Source organism: Microcaecilia unicolor, chromosome 8 (assembly GCF_901765095.1).
Source record: "Microcaecilia unicolor chromosome 8, aMicUni1.1, whole genome shotgun sequence".
NCBI classification, from domain to species: domain Eukaryota; kingdom Metazoa; phylum Chordata; class Amphibia; order Gymnophiona; family Siphonopidae; genus Microcaecilia; species Microcaecilia unicolor.
In genome coordinates this window covers 208,289,075-208,312,975 of record NC_044038.1, presented here as the reverse complement: position 1 = coordinate 208,312,975, position 23,901 = coordinate 208,289,075, and the positions used below count along the sequence as shown (strand labels likewise).

The following is a 23,901-nucleotide window of genomic DNA, read 5'->3' as shown; positions in this document are numbered from 1 at the left end:
TACTATGATAAGCGGTACATCAAATAAATGAACCTTGAACCTTGAAATGCACTGGCATTTTCAACTGAAAACCGAACCCTGATTTCGAGCCAGTTTCGGTGTTGAATCCGAAAACAAAAGCAAAACCGAAATTCAGTTGGCCTCTAGTCTCCACCCCATCCCATGACTGTAGCAGAACTAGAGTACACTCCATGAAATGAACAGGTAGCAGAACAAATAGGAGGCATCATTTTTTTCATTCAAGGAAAAATCAAGCTGTGTAACATGATACCATGGTCAAGGAGCCTAACATAGATGGGTTCAAAAAGATTTGGAGAAATTCCTAGAGAAGAAGTCTATAAATAATTATGTTTATGTATAATCAAAAACTTGCTTTATCACCAATCTTGGCCAAAGCCAAATCAAGGTGATGAACACAATTAAATATAGAGAGAACAGAAAATAGAACTCTAATAAATAAAAAGGAAGGACAGTCACACAAGAAGATAGAATATGCTCTCATACCACAGCTAGGACCAACATTCAATCAGCACTCTTAGCAATGCCACTATCATCCTTTGTTCAGCACCCCAGCATCCCCAATGGCCAGGTGAAAAAAATGGGTCTTTAAGCTAACCCTAAATTGTTTATACGATGTCTCCAACCTAAGCAGAGGAGTGTGGTAGCCGTGTTAGTCCACTCTTAAGGTTATCAATAGAAATCAAACAAAAGAAAACATGGAAAAGAAAATAAGATGATACCTTTTTTATTGGACATAACTTAATACATTTCTTGATTAGCTTTCGAAGGTTGTCCTTCTTCGTCAGATCGGAAATAAGCAAATGTGCTAGCTGACAGTGTATATAAGTGAAACCTAAGCGAAAGGGGTAGATTGTTCCATAGACTAGATGCAAAAAAGAAATAAGCACTGTGTCGTTGATTCCGATTTGGCCCTATTAGGAGAACCAGCCTGTGATCATGTAAGTGAACGTAATAAATGTGGCGGTACATATGGAACTGTTAGATTTGCAAGATAGTCAGGAGTTCCATCATCAATGGCTTTGAATGCTAGTGTAAGAATTTTAAATTTAATTTAGAATTGTATTGGAAGCCAATGAAGCTTTTGAAATAAGAGAGTAACACGGTCCCTCCGCTTCGCCCTGCATAGAAATCTGGCAGGCTTTGTTTTGGAAAGATTGCAATCTCTTCAAATTATTCAGGATACTGCCAGCATAGATCGCATTACAATAATCCAGTCAAGGACTTAGTAGGTATGTGTGATAGAGTGTCTGCAACGCCTTCATATCTAGAAACTGATGAATTGAAAACAGCTAAGTAGACCTTGGAATGTGACCTCTGGGAACTGCAAGAAATGGATTTATTCCTTGGTGATTTGCTGGGGGCTTCTTAGTGATCTGGACTGGCCACTCACAGACAGGATGCTGGGTTTGATGATCCTTGATTCTGACCAACATGGCACATCTTACTTCGTATCCAGTTAAGAGATGCTGAATTTCTGGAGAAAATTATATAGACAACTTTCTCACTCAGTGGCAATTTAGTATAGACCTGTTTCTTTTCACATTTATTTTAATTTTCTGTGGTTGGGGAATAGGGTGAGAGAATGCTTTAACTCTTTATAACATCATAAATTAATGCAACAAATATTACAATAAAGCAGATGCAGGATCAGTGTTTCTCTGAAGATGGGACATTCTGGGGCTTGAAAGTTTACATAGCTCAATTTTGGATGACAATTATTACTGTATATTGATTCAATTAAAAGTTCGACAAACACAGAAGAACAAACAACCTCATCACCTAAACCAAAGTCCTTCTGAATAACATCTCCATGGACTATTTTGGACTATATTCCCCTTACCCTTCTTTTTTTTTTCCTTGTCCCTTCTATCCCATCTATTTTGATTGTATTTCTTTAACATCTGGTTTGGCGCTAGCCTAATCAGTACACTGTAAGCCACCTTGAGACTGCACATGTGGGAAAAGGCGGGGTATAAATGTGCTAAATAAATAAATAAACCTCCACAGCAAAGTCACCAGAAAACATACACAGCAGGGGTGACACAAAGGATGATGCAGAATAAAAACGTCCAATGTACTGAAACAATTCATATCGGAGACTTTACTCACTGTAAAATGGACTCAACACGAATTGTGTTTCGGCCGCCAAGGCCTGCCTCAGGACTCCCTGTGAGTTGTAAGATAGCGTCTACACAACTTTGTGGGTGTGTCAATAGAACCTAAAAAATAAAAAAAAACTAAAGAAATCTGAACGCAGTGACGCTATCTTACAACTCACAGGGAGTCCTGAGGAAGGCCTTGGTGGCCGAAACATGATTCATGTCAAGTCCATTTTACAGTGAATAAAGTCTCCGATGTGAACTGTTTCAGTATATTGGATGTTTTTATTCTGCATCATCCTTTGTGTCAGCCCTGTTGTGTGTGTTTTCTGATTCAATTAAAAGTATCACAAATGGGAAAGAATTCAGTTCTCCCTGAAAATAATGTATTTATTTATTTGTTGCATTTGTATCCCACATTATCCCACCTCTTTGCAGGCTCAATGTGGCTTACAATACATCATGAATAATGGAATTACATGAGAAGGTATACATTTAGTAATAACAGGAGAATTTTGGGTAACAAGGTAGTGGTGAAACATGATAATGTAGCTACTAGAACTTCATACATTACTCTACATCATTGGTTTTTTTTAATGTGCTTATATAATATTGATTCAGGTTAGGAATTATTACATTTTTTTTCCTTCTTGCAAGGTAAATAAATGTCTTCCAATTAGGCAAATGCAAATTACTTGGTAGGAAGATTCTGACAATGTAGCAGTGCTCCTTTGAATTCTACACAACCACTTCTGAATTAACAAAACATTTTGGGTGCAATCATGAAATCCTAAGGGGAGCTGCTAGCTATTTTTCAACGATAAACTCCCTGTGGAGTTTTTCCCCTTTGAAAATTTGGAGATTGGCTTTTCACCTGGTTTGCAGCAGAAGAAAAGGTTGCAGGTAGATTACACATGAGGATTCCAAAATAGCATCCATAGACTAGGAATGGAAGAGTAGCCTAGTGGATAGGACACTGGGACGATAACCAGTTCAAATCCTACTACTGCTCCTTGTGATCTTGGGAAAGTCACTTAGCCCTTCATTGTGCCAGGTACAAACTTAGGGGCCCTTAAGCCTTAATTCAGTGTTAGTGTGTGAGCAAAACACATTGAAGCATTTTGTGGTATTTTCCCTCTTGTCACATGCGCTAAATACTTTTTTAAAGTATTTTTTTGGGGGGTGGGGGGGTATGTCATGGGCGAAGAGCACTGTTCCCTCTAAGCTGAGTGGAAGTCCCATATTGGATCAGACCAATGGTCCATCTAGCCCAGTATCCTGTTTTTTAAACACTGGCCAAGCCAGGTCACAAGTACATGGCAGAAACCAAAATCATGGCAGCATTCCATACTACAATCCCAGGGCAAGCAATTGCTTCCCCATGACTATCTCAATAGCATATGGACTTTTCCTCCAGGAATTTGTCCAAACCTTTTTTAAACTCAGATACGTTAACCGCTGTTACCACATCCTCCAGCAAAGAGTACCACAGCTTTATTAATTGAGTGGAAAAATATTTCCTCCCATTTGTTTTAAAAGTATTTCCATCTCTCCCCTCGGATCCAAGATGGCGGCAAAGTGAATTGCATCAGACGCGCCCAGTTACCTGATCGAAGCACTGTTGGCAGAGGCTCTGGGTCCCCTCAGATGATGGGGAAAAGGAGAGGGAAGGTGCGGGAGAATCCCTCAACCCCCACCGGGACCCAACTCCACTATCAGATGACCTTGGACCAGTTTGGGTTAGCGCCTGGCAAGTTTCTTCTCCTGCTGTCAGAGCCGACGCATCAGCATTGGCCAGCAGTGTCGACGGGGTTTCTTTGAGCCCTGTCCAACGTGCAGCTCCCCCCCCCCCCCCGCCCCCCCCCCCCAGCCAGGAAGAGACAGCTCAGGCTCCAAATGAAGGGGACCTGAATGTGCAGGGAGGAAACCGGCCCACGCTGGGAGAAAAGGTTAGGAGCACCAGGCTGGAAGAACAACTAGCAATACAAGTATTGCCATCACAGATAGTAAGTACTCTGAAAAAGTCTATTGATGCTCCCCTTCCTGTTTTTTCTTCAGGGACTATAGAAAAACCAGCTGTAGTGACAATAGAGTCACTCTGGAATCTGACATTTAACATTCAAGCTTCTTTACAAGTATTGATAACTAAAAACACTAGTGAAATTAAGGTATTGTCTGAAGCAGCCATTATCCAGGCACAGACAACTGCTCAACAACCCTCTGAATTGAAACTTTTAGATGAGAAAATTCAAAAATTAGCATCTGTGGGACGAGTCTCAGTTAAAGAAAAAAACTTTACCTTTCGCCGTTTAGAGTACTTAGAAAATCAATCTAGGAGGCTTAATTTGAGGCTGACGAATTTTCCTAGATCATCTTTAATTACACGTGTAGAGATGGTTAAAAAATATTTGGTGGAAATACTAGGTATGGCTGGGGATTCTCTGCCTCCTATAACTCGGGCGCAGTATTTACAAACCAATGTAAAATCTTTGCCTGGAACTTCTCAAACCCAAGTAGGAGATGCTATGAACCTCACCTCTTTCTTGGAATCCTCATTAGAGGTAATTACTCAGAGAACTGCCGTGGTGGTTTCCTTTGCTCTGGAGATGGATCGAGATGCAGTACTGAGACTTTCCTTTCGTCATTTGGATTCTCTATTTTTGGGGTCTAAAATAAGAATTTATCCAGATTAGTCTAGAGAAACACAGAAAAGGCGTAAAGCTTTTTTGGTTTTGCGCCCAAGGACTTTGGCATTAGGTGCAAATTTTGTACTTAAATTTCCTTGTATATGCCTTATATTATTTGTCTGAACAATTTCAATTCTTTGACCCCAAGCTGTTAGAAGACTTTTTGCAGTCTAAAGAAGAGGTTAATGTTATTGTCTAAACACAGATGTACACTGTAAGACAGCTTGGAGTAGGCTACCTGGGTAGCATACCACAAAGACCAACAAATATAAACTCCTATACATACATTCGGAACTGCCTTTTTGCTTGTTAATCTACTATTATGTTTTATCATTATCATGTTACCCAAGACTCTCTATTATACTAAATGTATACTTTCTTATATGTTTCCACTATTCACGATATATTGTAAGCCACATTGAGCCTGCAAAGAGGTGGGAAAATGTGGGATACAAATGCAATAAATAAATAAATAAATAAATACATTTCCTAGACACAATGTCAAATATTACTTTTCCTTTCTTGGATCTAATTTATCTAATGTATAGTGGACAAAAGTGTTGAATATATTTCAGTTATGGGTAACTTTGAATATTTTGTTATGTGGCATTTTCAATTTCCTGTATTATTGCTCTATGAGTTGTATAATATATATAATTTAATAAAAATAATGAACGTAAAAGTATTTCCATGTAACATCCTTGAGTGTCCCCTAGTCTTTGTACTTTTCTACACCATTCAGGATTTTGTAGACCGCAATCGTATCTCCCCTCATCCATCTCTTTTCCAAGCTGAAGAGTCCTATCTCTTTAGCCTTTCCTCAAATGAAAGGAGTTCCATACCCTTTATCATTTTGGTCGCTCTTCTTTGAACCTTTTCTAATTTCACAGTGTTAATGCAGGAGCATCTAGAGCCTCCTAAATAGAAGGCAGTAAGTGCTCCCATGTTAAACCCAGAAGGTAGCATGCATGCTAATGACTATATTAGTGCATGACCTGCATAAAAATATTTTTTTCAAAGTGTAAAATCTGCTACATGAAATCTAGGCTTACCGCACTTATCAGCAAAGCAACTGTTCTGTATGGACATGTGTGTGGGGGGGGGGGGGGGATTCACATGTTCAGAGCATGGGCAGTGCTGCCAGTTACCTCCAATTTACAAAATACAGTAAGGGGCCCTTTTACAAAAGCACAGGAGGGCTAACGCGCGGGTAGCACCCACCCAATTAGCATTACCACCGGGGTAGCGCGTGTGCCCAGCAGTAATTCAGAGTTTGGTGCACAATCCTGCAGTAGAAAGTCATTTTCTATTTTCTATGGTGGGGGGGCATTCCCAGCAGTAACCAGCAGCACGCCCACATTGGCACGCGTTGCATGGTTACTGCATGGGTAACGTGTTAGCTCAGTGGGTAGTGGTAAGGGCTCAGGCCGTAAATAGTTGCGCACTAGATTTAATATTAGTGTGTAGGCTCATTTCCCAGCCCATTAAAAAATAGCATTTTTCTCAGCCATGGTAAAAAAAATGGCCCAGCGCACATCTAAAAGATCCATCCACACCAATGGCGTAGCCATGTGTGGGCCTGGGTGGGCCAGGGCCCACCCTATTTGGACTCAGGCCCACCCAAAATTTTCGCACTCTTCCAATGGCTGCCAGCAGGGCCGTGCCAACACGGTAAGCGGGGTAAGCACGGCAGGAGGGCGCCGTCCTCTGGGGGCGCCCCGCCGCACCATGCTTACCTCGCCCTCTCCCATGTCCCAACTGCCCGCCCTCTTCTCCCCCCCCCCAACAAGATCCCTTTTAAATTTACCTCCGGCAGCGAATGAAGGTGCAGCGTCAGTGAAGGAGGAGGCGCTCCCGACGTCTCTACTAGTCTTCCCTTCGCTCAGTGTTCCGCCTTCTTCTGATGTCAAGGAAATGACGTCAGAAGAAGGCGGGACATAGAGCGAAGGGAAGACTAGAGACGTCGGGAGTGCCGCCTTCTTCACTGACGCTGTGCTGCGCCTTCATTCGCTGCCGGAGGTAAATTTAAAAAGGATCTTGGGGGGGGGGTAGAAGAGGGCGGGCAGTTGGGACATGGCCCAGGGAGCGGGAGGGCAGCGATCACCTTCACGGGGGGGGGGGGGGGGGGGGCGCGCAACTGTTCGTCTGCGAGGGGGCACCAACTGATCATCTGCAGGGGGGCGCCACAGACCCTTGGCACGGCCCTGGCTGGCAGAGATCCTCAAACCTCACCAGCTGAAGATTTCCTCCTCTTCAGTCAGCCGGTGCTCTTTCAAACTGCAACTGGCAGAACTTGCCTCGAGCTGACACCAACATCAGCCCCTCTGCACATGCTTAGTTTTCATGCATGCACAGCCTGCTGGCCGTGGCATCAGCTCAAGGAAAGTGCTGCTGGCTGCTGTTAGGAAAAGCGCTGACTGCCTGAGCAGGAGGAAATCTTCAGCTGGCGGGGTTTTTTAGATCTCTTCTTGCTCAGGTATTTGGGGCTTGCAGGTGGAGGGAGGGACAAAGAGCAGAGAGCGGAGGAAATCAGAGCAGAGGGGGGCTAGGAACGGGGGAGCATGAATTCTGTGCCCACCCACCTTGGACTCAGGCCCACCCAAAATTGGCTGTCTGGCTACACCCCTGGTCCACACTACCGCAGGCCACTTTTTACAGCAGCTTTGTAAAAGAACTCCTAAGTTACACATGCCTTTCATGCATTTAGGTGTCCTCGCTTCAGGTGCCTTGATTATAAGCACCCTGAAATCAGGTTGCCCTAGTGTTCTGTAATGGAATCCAAGTGCACAGATACCATTATAGAATTGGACTCTCACTGTGCAGCATTGGGGCACCTAAAAAGAGATGCCCACTTACAGAACAAATCACCCTCACAGTGTTTATGTCTATGGCAATTATCAATTCGTTTTCATTTCTGGCATTCAAAAATGCCATTCATATTTTGTGGGGCATTTTGGTAACCTGTGCAAATCAACAATAATACCAAGGGGTGACACCTCTTTGCCTTTGTCTGTTACAAATTGGTTCTGCACTGCACCCAGTTCTTGCCTGGACACTCAGGGCTCTTTTCTCCAGAGCTGTAAACCCTGCCAGTGCGTATCTGCTTTGCTAATCAGTTTAATTTTTTTTTACATGTAAACACAATGCCCTGCTTAACTCAGCAGTTAAGTATTTACAGGGCAAATTATGCTGCCCACTCACCATTTTCTCATGAATCAGACAATTATTCTTAAATGGATTAAAAATGAAAAATGAGAAGATGCAGTGAACCTTTAGTGGTGACTACAATGTAACTTATTTTTAATGGACAGTGGGCCATTCTTTAAAGAGTGACATGCTCAAAGAGAAATCAGTGGGTTCAAAGGAAGACCGAGGATTTGCCCTGTGCCAAGTACACAGCATATTTCTCACATAAATATGCCTGTAATAGTTGCTTTTAAGACTTGGTTGACTGATGGGTCATGAACTTCCTACAGTAAAAGAGCAAAAATAATGGAACAAAGGACGTCTTTAGAAACTAGAAACCAGGCATTTTTCCAATTGGTGTCTTAAACTTACTGAGTTATTTGTAGCTGGTTTTCCTTTGTTTGCAGTTCAAGCCTGCCAGATTTCCAACTAACAGCCCTTCATCAATATATCCAGTGTACCATGTTATAGCTTTAAAATGAAAAATAAAAATTAGGAAAAAATAGAAAAAGTGAAAAAATCTTGAACATAATTAAGATCTGATTGAGGTATACGTGTGTCAACCAAACAATTCACATTCCTCACTATAAAATTAAAATCTGCCATGATTACAAAGGAAAGCTGAAAAAAATGTGAAAACTCCCACTTTATCCTGTTTATTCAAAGTAGTCTTGAATATGGATCAATCTATTTTTATAATAAGTAAGAATGGAGGCTTGCAAAAGGCTAGACAAGTCTTGGTCTCTCTCTTTGTCCCTCCAGTCCAGAAGCTGCCAAGAGTTCAGCCACCAACTAGGTGTGCTTTTCTGTAAAAATGTAGCCACCTAGTTATGCCATGAACAAGTCAATGGATGGTTCCCAACAACTCTCATTTTAGCCTTCACTAGTCGATAAAAGGAGTTGAATCCAACAATATCAAGGAATGGTTTAAAGATCCCTTCTAGTCCTTTTCCTTCTCTAAAGGGCAACCCAACAGCTTACTGCAATATATAAATCATATTCATGAAACTGAAAGAGAAAATATAACATCAGGTAACCAACAGCTAGGACCTGTCTCACCTGTCTTTCATTTACGGACTATAAGGCCAAGTCCATTGGCAGCTTGTACAAATGTCACCCTTAGCATTGGCTTCAACTCTAGAAGTGTAACGTTTTGGAAAATCTCTCTTTTCACCCCCCTTTGCTGCCTGATGAATTTTGCTAATAAGTAAGAAATCTTTGTGCTGAAATTTGCAGATGTGAACTGACTCACGCTGGCTGCCCTCCATTAATCATTTTTGGCCTGCTGCGTCAATCCCTAAGAAGTCTTATGAGCTTTGAAATTTAAATGACTTAGTGCTACTGACTTTCTAAAGCAGAAATTGGCAAATAGAAACAGTGACTGGAGCACTGCTCCTTTCCCTTACATAAGACAACTGAAGCTTCCAGACAGAAGAGACAATTAGGTTGCAGCAAAGGAGTGAAATAAATACAATGCTAGGAGAAAGCGGGCAGAATAAAGTGCCTGGGTCAAAACAGAAATGAAAGGAAGTAGAATGGAACACATTTCATTGGTTTGGAGGGCATGACATCTAGGGTGCGTGCCCGCATCGGAAAACAAGATTACACAGAAATTCACACAACAAACTTACCGTGTCTTTTACTAAGCTGCGGTAGCATTTTTAGCTCGTGGTAGCGTCTTGGCATTTACAGCTGATTTCGGCTGTGAGCTGAAAATGCTACCGTGGCTTGGTAAAAGACCCCCTTAGGAGTCCTTTTACTAAGATGTGCTAAGCCTTAATGTAGGCTTAGTATACTGAAAAAGGAAGTCACTGGGTTTCTTTTGTCTTTGTTTAGCTCATATAAATAACTCTTTGTGGCCACATGACCTCAAACACCAATGACACAACTGAAACTGGTAATGTGGAGGACTATATCTTCGCATATTTGAAGGGTAATTCTTTCGATTATGCCCCTATTAGTGACTAACTGGAAGGGGGGGGGGGTACACATGGGTGGGTCATGGGCAAGCCATGGATGTGTCTCTCAGTTATGCAAGTAGGGGTTGATATTCAAAATGATTTAACCATCCAGAAATGGCTCCTGGCTGGTTAAATCTCTGGTTAAATCTGGCTGGTTAAGTCTCTGGCTGTCTTCAAGTCTAGGCTTAAAGCCCACCTCTTTGCTACTGCTTTCGACTCCTAACCATGAATCTCTTACTCAACACCCTCACTTATCACCCCTACCACTGCAATTTCCCCACCCCTAGCTGTCTGTTCGCCTGTCCAATTTAGATTGTAAGCTCTGTTGAGCAGGGACTGTCTTTTCATGTTAATTTGTACAGCGCTGCGTAAGTCTAGTAGCGCTATAGAAATGTTTAATAGTAGTAGTAGTAGTAGTAAATCACTAACTGGTCATATTCAGTGGCACTTAACTGGTTAGTGCAACTGAAAATGTCCATTTAGTGCTTAAATCAAAACTGGCCATTTTGAGAGTCATTTAAGTGCTGATAAGGTAACCTTATAAATAGGACTGCATAAAAGTCATTCCTATCTTTATGCTTTTCACCATACCTGGTTAAGTGCTGAATATCACACTAAGGGGCCCTTTTATTATGGCACATTGATGCCTACGCGCGTCCAACACGCGTCAAATTGGCACTTTCGTCTGGCTACCGCACGCCCCAGGTGGTAATCCCATTTTTGGCATGTGCCCAAAACACACGGTAGAAAATATTTTCTATTTTTCACCGTGTGGCACTTACCCGGCAGTAATTGGCAGTTGATGCACGTTGAACGCTTACCGCTCAGTTAGCGCATGAGACCTTACCGCTAAGTCAACGGGTGGTGGTAAGGTCTCAGTCTGAAAATGGACATGCACTGGTTTTAAGTTTGCCACACGTCCATTTTCCAGCACAAAACAAATATCTTTTTTTTCAGGCGCGTTGAGGAAATGGACCAGCACCCATCCATAACACACACCTACGCCAGAGCAACCCACTTTTAGGCGCACCTTAGTAACTTGGCCCCTTAACCAGTTATGGTTATTGCCAGCTCTGTAAACCCGGAAATACAATGCCAAAGCTTAGACATGGCCCAGCATTGAATTTCCAGATGTAATTCAAGCAGTGGTCAGCAAAATGCTGAGTACAGTTGGCCGAATATCAACCGCAGAGTTTATGGAATATTATAAACCATATGCATCACTTGGTGCAACTAGGCATGCCAACTTATGCCTGCCATTGACATGGCGTAAGAAGACATGCCTACGTATGGGAGTACCAATGCCAACCGTATGCTAGTATTCTGTAACAGAATCGTGCAGCAAAGATGCTGTTATAGAATTGGTGCTAAGCATATGACATTGGGGCACCAGGACTGAGTTGCTTATTAATAGAATTATAAATACTGAGTTCACTACTTATCTTATATCGATATGGCTGTTGGTTCTGCGCATGCACCGGTGTGCACTGGTGTGTCTGCCAGTTGGAAGGTTGAGCTGGGCAGTTCCCGCCACAGATTAGCATTCCCCTGAAGACGCATTTTAGCGAAACATGCCAGCATGTAAGGAACCAATGGACTAAGGGAACAGCACTTGTGGCACTTTTTACTGCACTATATATCACGGATGACACGGGGCAGCCGCCGAACAACTAGGAACAACAAGGAACCAACAGCCATCTCGATATAAGTAGTGAACTCAGTATTTATAATTTGTGGCGTGCACTCTGTTGCACGGGAGTTCTTCTGCAAGCTATACTTATCTGGACACTAAGGATAGAGAGGAGGTATTGGTGCGATGATGGCTGGTTGGGCATGACACATGATAGAACTGCCAGTCAGTTTGGTATGGCAGGCCCAGTTACTGAGCACTACATGCATATTTAAAAAAAACAACAAAATTAGTAATTGCGTATGGTTTCTGGATTGTATCACTAGTTAAAATTTAATGTCAAGAAATGCAGAGTGATGCATTTGGGGTGCAGAAACCCCAAAAGAGAGATAGGAGGTGAGAGTTTAGTAAGCTCGACTCAGGAGAGAGACCTTGGGGTGTTGGTGTCTGAGGATCTGAAGGTGAAGAAACAATGTGACAAGGCAACGGCCATGGCCAGAAGGATGCTAGGCTGCATAGAGAGGGGTATAAACAGCAGAAGAAAGAAGGTGTTGATGCCCCTCTACAAGTCGTTGGAGAGGCCCCACTTGAAGTATTGTGTTCAGTTTTGGAGACCATATCTTGGTAAAGATGTAAAAAGACTGGAAGTGGTGCAAAGAAAATCTACAAAAATGGTTTGGGATTTGCATTGCAAACCATACAAGTAGATACTTGCCGACCTGAACATGTGTACCTTGGAGGAAAGGAGAAACAGAGGTGACATGATACAGACATTCAAATATTTGAAAGGTATTAATCCGCAAATGAACCTGTTCTGGAGACGGGAAGGTGGTAGAACTAGAGGACATGAATTGAGGTTGGAGGGGGGCAAACTCAGGAGTAATGTCAGGAAGTATTTCTTCACGGAAAGGGTGGTAGATATGTGGAATGCCCTCCCACAGGAGGTGGTGGAGATGAAAACATTTGTGGAATTCAAACATGCATGGGATAAACACAAAGGAATCCTGTGTAGAAGGAATAGATCTACGGAATCTTAGCGGAGATTGGTTCGTGACGCCAGTAATTGGAGAGTAAAACCAATGCTTGGCAAACTTCTAAGGTCTGCGCCCGATCGTGGCTGAATAGATATGGATGGGCTGGACTGTAAATTTTAAGGGGCTTCGATGTTAGCTTCAGAACTTTTAGTACAGGAACAGTGCTGGGCGGACTTTTAAAGTCTGTGCCCTGAGAAAGGCAGGGACAAATCAAACTCGAGTATACATTTAAAGTAGCACGTATCATGTAAAATGAGTTTATCTTGTTGGGCAGATTGGATGGACCATTCAGATCTTTATCTGCCGTCATTTACTATGTTACTATGAGAACTCACTTCAGCTTGTGGTGACACACATTGAATTGATCCACTTATGGTTTTATAATTTCTGTCCCAGAGATATTCGTAAAATAACAAGCAACAGAAGGCACTGGAAATAAGAGTTAGAAAACCAAAATAGGAATGGGATCCATGCCTCGAGATGGCTTGGAGTCAGGCTGGCAATTAAACCCTCCAGTCCTACTTACCTTGATTATAGTCTTCTCTCAGAGCAATAGCAATCAACTACTCCATACTCTGGGAAAAGAGAGTTTGCTTATTTGCTTAAAATATATTAAAAGAGCCTTTAAATAGAAGAGTTCTGGGGGTTTTATAAGGAGCCAAAAGGTGATGTATGTAATAGCCTGAAATTTAGAGCCTGTAGAGAAGTGAATTTATTTTGAAACATAATGAAAATGTAACAAAAGAAGCTTGAGGTTTTTTTCAAAATGAAACAGCATTCAGGGAAAAGTGCCTGGAATGAAATCAAATGTGATGAGCGTGGATACTTCAAATAGAAGAGCAATGGAAATGGTCTGAGAAGCTTGTTGGGACAGTAACAACCAAGTCACTGTTTGCCGACAAAGAATTCTTGAAAATATGTAAAACCACATTTATGGGAGACTAAGCCCATTTATGCTGTAAGAAGGGTATCTTGGGGCATCTAGTAGACTGAGCTGCGGGTCAACTCACTTATTTCACTGACCCAGCCTAGCAACAAATGAGCAGAAAGAATTCCAGCCAAACTCAGACTGGCACCGAAGGAAAGAAAGCTGTTAATTTAACACAAGCTCTGACATTTTCATTTTTCTCACTGATTATCACTCAAAGACAGGACATTCATGTCCTCCATGGCTGGATAAGTAGACAGGGCAGAGATTTCTTGTGAACTGCACATTAAATCAAAGAGATTGCAGGAAGTTTGCAGAGTTGCCTCCTGCAGGTAAAGTGGGATGTCTGGATTTCGAGATTCAGCATGTGTGCACCAAGGTGGGCGTTCCGTACTCTGTGTTCAGCAGTATAGTACAGATTCATTGGCACATCAAAAATAGTTCCTTCTGCAGAATCTTCACACCAGGGGTGTAGCCAGATCTTGGCGGGAGGGGGGTCCAGAGCCCAATGTGTGTGTGTGGGGGGTACATTTTAGCCTGCATCCCCCAGCCGCCGACCCCACCACCACCGACGACGATGACATCCCTCCCCCACCACTTTCGACCCCCTCCCCCCACTGCCGCCGCAAAGTACCTTTGCTACCCCCGCCAGCTTTAGTCTTCTTCAGCGCCGGCCTCCGGTGCGTTCGCTCACTTAGCTGGTCTGTGCTGTGAGTCCTGACATCCAGCACATCCTGCACATTCCTTTAAGTGGCGAGGGAGGGTCAGTGGGGGGGGTCGAAAGTGGAGGGGGCTCGGACTAAATCTGTAGGGGTCCATGCCCCCATGGCCCCACCTAGCTACGCCCCTGCTGCACACCCTAAGGAGGGGAGTTATCAATGTGGGCTACTGTTAAGATGGGTTATTTTACCACTAACAAGCTATTGTAGCATTGGTCCCATTTTATGCAATGAGACCTAGTCACTAGAAACCAAGATAATAGTAAATTAACACACCTTAATTGTAACCAGGCCACATTGATAATGTACTCCCTTAATTAAAGCAATAAGAAATGTCTGTAGAAAATCAAATCACTGCTATATGTAATAACAGAGAGCCATGTATAGGGCAATGAAGCCATTGTGATATCACTGATGAGGTTGGCTTTTAGGCATTGGAGGAATGAGGCATTATGACATCACAATATCAAACCTGGTTACCAGAAGCTGAAACTCTTCATGGGAAAGTTATCAACCTGAACTACCCTTAAAACATGTTATTTTACCACTAACTCATGCTATTTTAGCATGGGTTCCATTTTATGCAGTGAGACCTAGTTACTAATAACCCAGGTTAATGGTAAAATAACTCCACAAGTGTCCAAAGTCACTTTGGGGTACTTTTACTAAGGAGCGCTGAAAAATGCTCTGTGCTAGTGTAGCCACATGTTTTGGACGTGTGCAGATCCATTTTTCAGCGCCCCTGTAAAAAAATGCCTTTTTGGCTGAAAATGGATGTGCGGCAAAATTAAAATTGGCGCGCGCATCCATTTTGTGTCTGAGACCTTACCACCACCCATTCACTTAGCGGTAATCGTCAACGCGCATACACTGCTGATTACCGCCAGGTTCGAAAATAAAAAAATATTTTTGAACGTGCGTAAAAACTGGAATTACCACCCGGGCCACACGGTAGCCAGGCGGTAGTTCCAAATCAACGTACATTGTGCATGCGTAGGCACCTATGCACCTTAGTAAAAGGGCTCCTTAGGAGTCATAATTTCTCTATCTTCATGTCAGAACATCAGGTAGATAATTCTATAAAGGGCGCTAAGTTATCATCCAAAATCTAGGTGCTAAGATAGTATTCTACATCAGAAAATGTACGTGCCTAATCTGTTATAAAATACTAGCATAAATCAGCAATTAGGCACCCCCACTTACTTATTCTATGGCAGGTGTAAATGGGTGCAGTATTCAATAAAACGCACACTCAAATAGAACGCCCATGACCCTCCTTCTTTCCAGTTATGTACTATTTATTTATTTATTTGTTGCATTTGTAGCCCACATTTCCCCACCTTTTTGCAGGCTCAATGTGGCTTAAATATTACCGTTAACGGCATTAGCCGATTCCGGTCTGAACAAATACTTGGTGTGAATGAATACAAGGTGATATTGTGGTAGATAAGGTACATGTATGGTAGGTACAATTGGGGGGAATTTAGGGAGGGAGGGAGGGGGGAGTCAGGTAATGTCCATTACGTTCTTTCGTTACATCATGTCGCAGGTGTCCATGTATTTTTATGTTGGGTCGGTGGTGTATGCTCTTTTGAACAGGTCTGTTTTTAGTGCTTTCCAGAATTTAAGGTGGTCTGGTATAGTTTTTACTATTTTTGGCAGTGTGTTCCATAGTTATGCGCTTAAGTAGGAAAAGCTGGATTCATAAGTGGATTTGTATTTGAGTCCTTTGTTGCTTGGGTAGTGGAGGTTTTGTGGTGTTTCTAGTTGGCAGGTCAATAAAGTCTATCATGTATCCAGGTGCTTCACCGTAAATAATTTTATGTACAGTCGTGCAGATTTTGAAGGTGATACGTTCTTTGATTGGTAGTCAATGCTGTTTTTCTCGGAGTGGTTTGGCGCTGTCAAAACGTGTTTTTCCAAATATAAGCCTGGCTGCTGTGTTTTGGGCAGTCTGAAGTTTTTTTAGATTTGATCTTTGCATCCCGCATGGATTCCATTACAGTAGTCTGCGTGGCTTAGTACCATGGACTCAGGGCCGTGCCGATGCGGTAAGCGAGGTAAGCGCCGCAGGGGGGCGCCCACCTCTGGAGGGCGCCGCCGCGGTGCTTACCCTCGCCCCGCCGAGGCCTTTAAATTTTTTGGTCGGCCCGGGTGTCACCAGAAAGGGGGGTGCCGCCGCTCCCACTGCTCTTCATCCTGGCACCCCCCCCCCCCACCGCACCAGCCCTTTAAATTTATTTGCCGACGCGATAGTGAGCGCAGCACCTCGTGTGGAAGTAAAGGAAGCGGATCCGATCATCTCATTGGGCCTTCCCTCACTGTCCCGCCCTCCTCTGACGCAACTTCCTATTTCCTCTAGGGCGGGACAGTGAAGGAAGGCCCAATGAGATGATCGGATTCGCTTCTTTTACTTCCACACGAGGTGCTGCGCTCGCTATCTCGTCGGCAAACAATTTCTTTTTAAAGACGGATGGCAGGGAGAAGACGAGGCAGGGTGAGGGTGGGGGACAGATGGGGTGACCGTGAAGGTGGGGGAGGACTCGGATAGCAGAAGGGACTGGGTGGGAGACAGATGGGGTGAGGGGGACTCGGATGGGCAGAAGGGACTGGGTGGGAGACAGATGGGGTGAGGGTGGGGGGCACTTGGATAGCAGAAGGGACTGGGTGGGAGACAGATGGGGTGAGGGGGACTCGGATGGGCAGAAGGGACTGGGTGGGAGACAGATGGGGTGAGGGTGGGGGGCACTTGGATAGCAGAAGGGACTGGGTGGGAGACAGATGGGGTGAGGGTGGGGGGCACTTGGATAGCAGAAGGGACTGGGTGGGAGCCAGATGGGGTGAGGGGGACTCGGATGGGCAGAAGGGACTGGGTGGGAGACAGATGGGGTGAGGGTGGGTGAGGGTGGGGGGCACTTGGATAGCAGAAGGGACTGGGTGGGAGCCAGATGGGGTGAGGGGGACTCGGATGGGCAGAAGGGACTGGGTGGGAGACAGATGGGGTGAGGGTGGGGGGCACTTGGATAGCAGAAGGGACTGGGTGGGAGGCAGATGGGGTGAGGGGGACTCGGATGGGCAGAAGGGACTGGGTGGGAGACAGATGGGGTGAGGGTGGGGGGCACTTGGATAGCAGAAGGGACTGGGTGGGAGACAGATGGGGTGAGGGGGACTCGGATGGGCAGAAGGGACTGGGTGGGAGACAGATGGGAGAAGGGGCATGGAGCTGGAACTGGGGTCTGAAAAGTGAGCAGGAGGGAGAATGGGGTCATGCCTGGGGCAGGGGTGGATGGGAGAATCAATGGATCTGGAACTAGGGGCAGGGGTGGATGGGAACTGGGAGCCGAAAAGAGGGGGCAGTGAGAGAGGGGGGATAGATCCTGGATGGAATGGGGAGTGAGAGGGAGGGCAGACCCTGAATGGATGGGAGGGGGAAAGAGAGAGGGCAAATGGTGAATCGAAGGAGCAGAGAGAAAGGGCAGACAGTGGATAGAAGGGAGTGAAAGAGCAGACAGTGGATGGAAGGGGGCAGAGATAGAGGGCAAATGCTAGAGGGAAAGGAGAGAGAGAGGGCAGATGGTGGATGGAAGGGGGCGAGAGAGATGGCAGACTGGGGCAGATGGTGGATGGAAGGAGCAGAAATAGAGGGCAGATATGGATGGAAGGAACATTAGAGAGGGTAGACACTGGAGAGCAGAGAGAGAGCGAAGACAGATGCTGGATGGAAGGAAGGCGGTGAAAAGAAGATAAGGAAAGCAGAAACCAAAGACAACAAACTGTAAATATATATTTTTATTATTTTGCTTTAGGATATAGTATTTTAGCTGTGTTAATAAATGTTTATAAATAGAACATGTAAATAAGGTAATCTTTTTATTGGACTAATTTTAATACATTTTGACTTAACTTTCAGAGAACAAAACCCCCTTCCTCAGATCAGGATAGGATACTGTAACAGCACTATACTGTATTGACCTGAGGAAGGAGATTTTGGCCTCTGGAAGCTAAATGTATTAGTCCAATAAAATGGTATTATTTTATTTTCTGTATATGTTTTATTTCTATTTGTTAATTTGTAAAGTGGTGATTGGTATTTGTTAGTTTTTTCAAATTTACATCTGCTGTCTTTATATTTTGCACAGTACTAGGGGACATTTTCTGTTTCTGTGGTGTTGCATTGTATGCAGAGTCTGGCATCGGTTCAGTTTAATTTTTGTCTAAATAGAAAGTTTATGATTACTTATCCTATAGTGGATTAGGGTGTATCTGTGTTTGAAAAAGACATGGCTTTCAGTTGGCATTGACTGTGCAGGATCTACGATCTGTACTATTCTGTCTGGTTTCGTTTTACAATAGGTGAATTGATGTTCTAGTGCTCACTGTAGTGTTTAAGATGCTTTCCTTTTTCTTGTGTGACTCGTAGAAACGACTGCTTATGGTATGGTAAAATTGCTCTATAGGTCGTGAGTGTTTTGTATTCTCGGTATGCCTAGTACTGGATTTGGGGGGGGGGGGGGGGTTAAACAATGACCGGCCCCGGGTGTCAACTACCCTAGCTACGCCACTGCTGCCGACGTCTCCCTTCCCTTGCACTCGTTGGTTCCCTCAGTGTCCCGCCTTCTTCTGACATCAGAAGAAGGCGGACACTGAGGGAACCAAGAGCGCAAAGGGAAGGGAGACGTCGGCAGCGCTCCGCTTTCACTGACGCTGCTGCGACCGGAAGTAAAAGATTTAAAGGCCCCAGGGTGCGGAGGGAAGGGCAGAGAGGCATGGATGGGAGGGCAGGGCCCAGGGAGAGGACAAATTGCTGGAAGGGGAGGGGAGAGAGGATTGCTGGCTATGGATGGAGGAGGGAAGGGCAGAGAGGGACAAGGATGGACATGGGGGCCCAGGGAGAGGACAAATTGCTGGAAATGGAGGGGAGGGGATAGAGGAGGCTTGCTGGCTATGGATGGAGGAGGGAAGGGCAGAGAGGGACAAGGATGGACATGGGGGCCCAGGGAGAGGACAAATTGCTGGAAATGGAGGGGAGGGGAGAGAGGAGGCTTGCTGGCTATGGATGGAGGAGGGAAGGGCAGAGAGGGACAAGGATGGACATGGGGGCCCAGGGAGAGGACAAATTGCTGGAAATGGAGGGGAGGGGAGAGAGGAGGCTTGCTGGCTATGGATGGAGGAGGGAAGGGCAGAGAGGGACAAGAATGGACATGGATGGGAGGGCAGGACCCAGGGAGAGAGGAGAAATTGCTGGAAATGGATATAGAGCAAGAAATGAAGAAGAAAGGAGAAAAGTAAAGAAATAAATGGAAAGGAAGCCCTGGAAATGGAGTTAAGAGGACATATAGCAGCAGAATCAGATACTGGACCAGCATGATTGAAAAAAGAAAGTCACCAGACAACAAAGGTAGAAAAAAATTATTTTATTTTCATTTTAGCGTTTGGAATATGTCCACTTTGAGAATTTACATCTGCTATCTTATTTTGCAATGTATAGCAATTTGTTTCTAAGAATATTGCTGACAATTCCTTTCAGTGTGGCAAGTGGTGAGCGATCATTTTCATGGGGGGGGCGTGATCATTTTCACGGGGGGGGGGGGCGCCAACTGATAGTCTGCAGGGGGGCGCCAGAGACCCTAGGCACGGCCCTGCATGGACTGTACTAGGTTACAAAATATTTCCCTCGGGGAAAAAGGTTTCACGCGGTGGGTACTAGAACATTTAGGCTCCGAGTTATAGGATAGTGCCTGTGTACTAGGGCATCTAACTGCTGTTTCATCCCTGTTTTGGCGCTTGACTTCCATTAATCTTCGATTTAAGCACCAAAAGGTGCCTAATTGGCCCCTAACTTTTGGCACACTGTATAGAATTAGGGGTCAGTGGTGCAAAATTCATACTCTGGTTGAAGCCTAGTGCAGAGTACCCAGTAAAGAATAAATAATCTCCAGGTCAGTTTATTGCTTGATTTTTCAGGATTATAAGGAGATTACGAGATGTGTTTTTAGCGTTCTCTTAAAATTAGATTTTATTCCATACATCTTTGAGATCTGAAGCCAAGAGGTGGATTCTAATGTCAGCCTTAGCACAGGACATGACTAGTTCGTGCCTAACAAAAATTTATTCCCAGTCCTAAAAGAACCATTAAATGTTATGAAAGGTTGTCATTGTTCTGAAATAAAACCACACAATGCTGACAGCTAAGCTGTTCAATCCCCTGATCTTTAGTCATCAATGCCACATCAGATAGACAGGCTCATTTCTGTTACTAACCATTTACAGCAGGTCCTGGACCCTGGCTGACTTAATGCTGTATCAATGAATCACATTCATTTTATTTTAATTATTGGGCCTGGAATTCAGTCCAGGGTGGTCAGCAGTTTTTAAACTTCTGACAGCCGTGGGCTGAATTAAGCTTGGATAGTCAATGCAGGGCCATGTCCGGGTACCGGCGCTGAATAACTGGATGAGTGCCGTCTCCTGGAAGTTATCCAGGCACCAGCTGATATTCAGACCAATGCCTAGTAGATAAAGCTAGGACAGCCATTTCGCAGTCCTGGCTTTATGAACTTACTTAGGGGGTCTTTTAATAGCGACAGCAAGCCCAATGCGGGCTTACCGCTCACTAAACTGGAAGTACCGCCGGGCTACCGCAGTAGCCCGGTGGTAGCTCCTACCCCCCCCCCCCCCCCCCAGCGCCACAAAAAAATTGTATTTTTGTAGTGCAAGTGTATGTCTGGCGGTAATCTGGCAGTCACTAATGTACCAATGGGGTATCACAATTTCCTGGTTTCAACGTTATGCTCTCATGCTTTATTTCTAGAAACCGTTGTTTAAATATTTTTTTAATTTTTTTTTAATGCTGTGACTCATGTGACTAACGTGATAATTTACAACTTATATTTAGTGAGTGCTCAGTAAAACTTATGTTGCTGAGGCTGGACTACTGAGAAGCAACATACGACTCCAACATCATTGCACCCTCAGCCCTCCCTACCTTCTTATGTAAAGCTAATAAACTGTGGTGCAGTGGCGTAGCTACGTGGGGCCTGAGGGGGCCTGGGCCCCTGTAGATTTCGTCCTGGACCCCCCTCCCGACAACCCTCTCAACACCCCCCCCCACAAACCCTCCCCCGCCACTGCCTACCTTTGCTTTTGCTGGCGGGGGACCCCAATCCCCGCCAGCCGACGTCCTCTTCGTGCTGCAGTCAGTGCAAAAAAGTCTTCATTCTGTTGCATGCTGACATCCTGCACTGACTGCAGGATGAAGAGGACGTCGGCTGGCGGGGATTGGGGTCCCCCGCCAGCAAAAGCAAAGGTAGGCAGTGGCGGGGGAGGGTTCACAGCGGGAGGGGGGAAGTTGAGAGGGCGGGAGGTCATGAAAGGTGGTGGCAGGTCAGCAATGGGGGGGGGGGGGTCGGCAGTGGCGGGGGGAGTCAGCGGCACCGGGGGGGGAGCTAAAATGTGCCCCCTCACCTCGGGCTCTGGATCCCCCTCCCATCGAAGTCTGGCTACGCCCCTGCTGTGATGTAGTAAACCAATGAACTTAAAAGATTCAAATGATATTGGAGTCGTATATTGCTTCTCAGTAGTCCAGTCTCAGCAACATAAGTTTTACTGAGCACTCACTAAATATAAGTTGTAAATTATCACGTTAGTCACATGAGTCACAGCATTAAAAAAAATATTTAAACAAAGGTTTCTAGAAATGAAGGATGAGAGGTAATCTGGCAGTGCCACACGCTGCCCAGTTACTGCCAGGTTAGCCCAGGAGCCCTTTCCGCCACCTCAATGGGTGGTGGCAAGTGCTTCACTTGCCATATGGCCATTTCTTAAAAAAAAAAAAAAGAAAGACCTGCCTTTCAACCACTGCAGTAAAAGGGGGCCTTGACGTGCGTCAAAAACACACGCCAATGCCAGCACAGGCCCCCTTTTGCTGCAGCTTCGTAAAAGGACCCCTTAATTGTTTAGCGGCCTGAACATCACTGCCAACTGGTTAAGCTGCCGGCTCTGCCCAAGCTTCGCACCCAGACTGCCCCGGCACTATCTGGACAGTGCCACAATGGTCAGAGTCAATATTCAGTGGAACTGCCCAATATTCAGTGGCCGGCCTGCTTTCATGGTTTAAGTGGGTAGGAGCCTCTCCTGCCTGTTAAAAACCACATTGTCCCCCCCCCCCCCCAATATTCAAAAGCATTTAACTGGCCAGGATTGTCACCATAATCGGCTATACACCGTGGCTATACAACATAATTGGCTATCCACGAATTTTCAGTGGGACATGGCTGACCATGATCCACTGAAAATTTGCAGTTAGTGGCTAGAAGATAGCCAGTTATATTGCACAAGTTCGGTGGCCATATTTGGCCGCATGAATACCAGGCCTATCTTTGGCCGGTTCAAACTTAAACTGGCCAGCACTGAATATCAGTTTGGCTGGTTAAGTTTGAACTGGCCAAAACTAAAACGGATATTCAATGCTAGTCACCAGAAGTGTCCAGGCTCAGCGTCAACCACGGGAGTTAGCCAGGCATTGTGCAAAGGTAGGTGACATTTCCAAGACAACATGCAACTTTAAATGAACAAAGTAGATCTGGAGTCTGTAGTCACGCTAGTGACTTCTGTCAGCAAAACGAACATCACAAGACTCCTGAAGCAGGCGTCTTCACGTCGAAACACAGCAGCTGTGTCAAGTCTTTTGAGTTGTTCTAATAAAGATCATCTTTTGAACTAACGTCTCCCTTGGTTTTTTGGAAGAGCCTATCTACCCTACTCCTTGGACTTTCTCTTGGTATTCAGCATAAAACACAGTCCTATCTGTCCGGTTTAACTTGTATACTACATATTGCACATAACTAGATAAGTGATAGCTGATCATACATACCCAGATGTTCAATGCTGATGCCCAGATATGGCCGAGCATTGAATATGTGGGCATAACACCAGTGGTAGCCAAAAATATGCTGACCGCCACCGGCCGAATATTTACCTTTTATTTCTATTGGAAATATCCCTGCTTCCTGCTTTGAGCAAAAGTGGCACCTTGCTGTTTTCAGCAGTGCTATTTCTTCTGTCCTTTGTCTGCATTAGATGGCAGGTTCCCAGATGTTCAGAGGCACAGACTTTGCACTTTGGCTGCTTCCCATCTTCACAGGGTTAATATGGAAACAAAATGAGTTCTCTTGTCCTAGGAACTCAAGGAAAGAGTTCACAGAGCCATCAGAGAGAGAGAGAGAGAAACAGGGGGAATGGAATTCAGGAAAGGGGGAGAGAGAAACAATTTCAACAGCACTTTCCTTTCAAAGCCCTGTGGAAATGTATTTATTTTAAAAATGTATACTCCACCTAATTTCTAGGTGGTTTACAAGCAACCGTACATAATAAAACATAGATACAAATTGTACCACAACACATACTCAAGAGCATCACAAACAATAAAACTGTTCTTCATTAATGAAACATTATAAAACAAATTGCTCCTATCTGTATGCGTCAACAAATAACTTGAGTTTTTAATAATTCAATGAAGACAGGCCCTAGCCTCTTGCATGCCACCACTAGTAGCACCAGGCCCGAGACCTCAAAAGGACTGCAAAATGAGTTCCTGCTGAAGCAATCCCGAGCAGAAGCGTAGCCAGGTTAGGGCGC

At 44.7% G+C, this 23,901-nt stretch overlaps 1 long non-coding RNA gene across 1 annotated transcript; it reads right to left on the bottom strand.

Moving 5' to 3' along the window:
• Positions 1 to 838: 838 nt before the first annotated feature.
• On the bottom strand, positions 839 to 23,322 carry LOC115476365. The gene is made up of 4 exons (XR_003943168.1): positions 23,243 to 23,322; positions 8,366 to 8,464; positions 4,657 to 4,787; positions 839 to 1,495 (listed from the first exon to the last, which is right to left on the bottom strand). It is a non-coding gene; the product is annotated as an uncharacterized LOC115476365 (long non-coding RNA).
• Between the last annotated feature and the right edge of the window lie 579 nt (positions 23,323 to 23,901).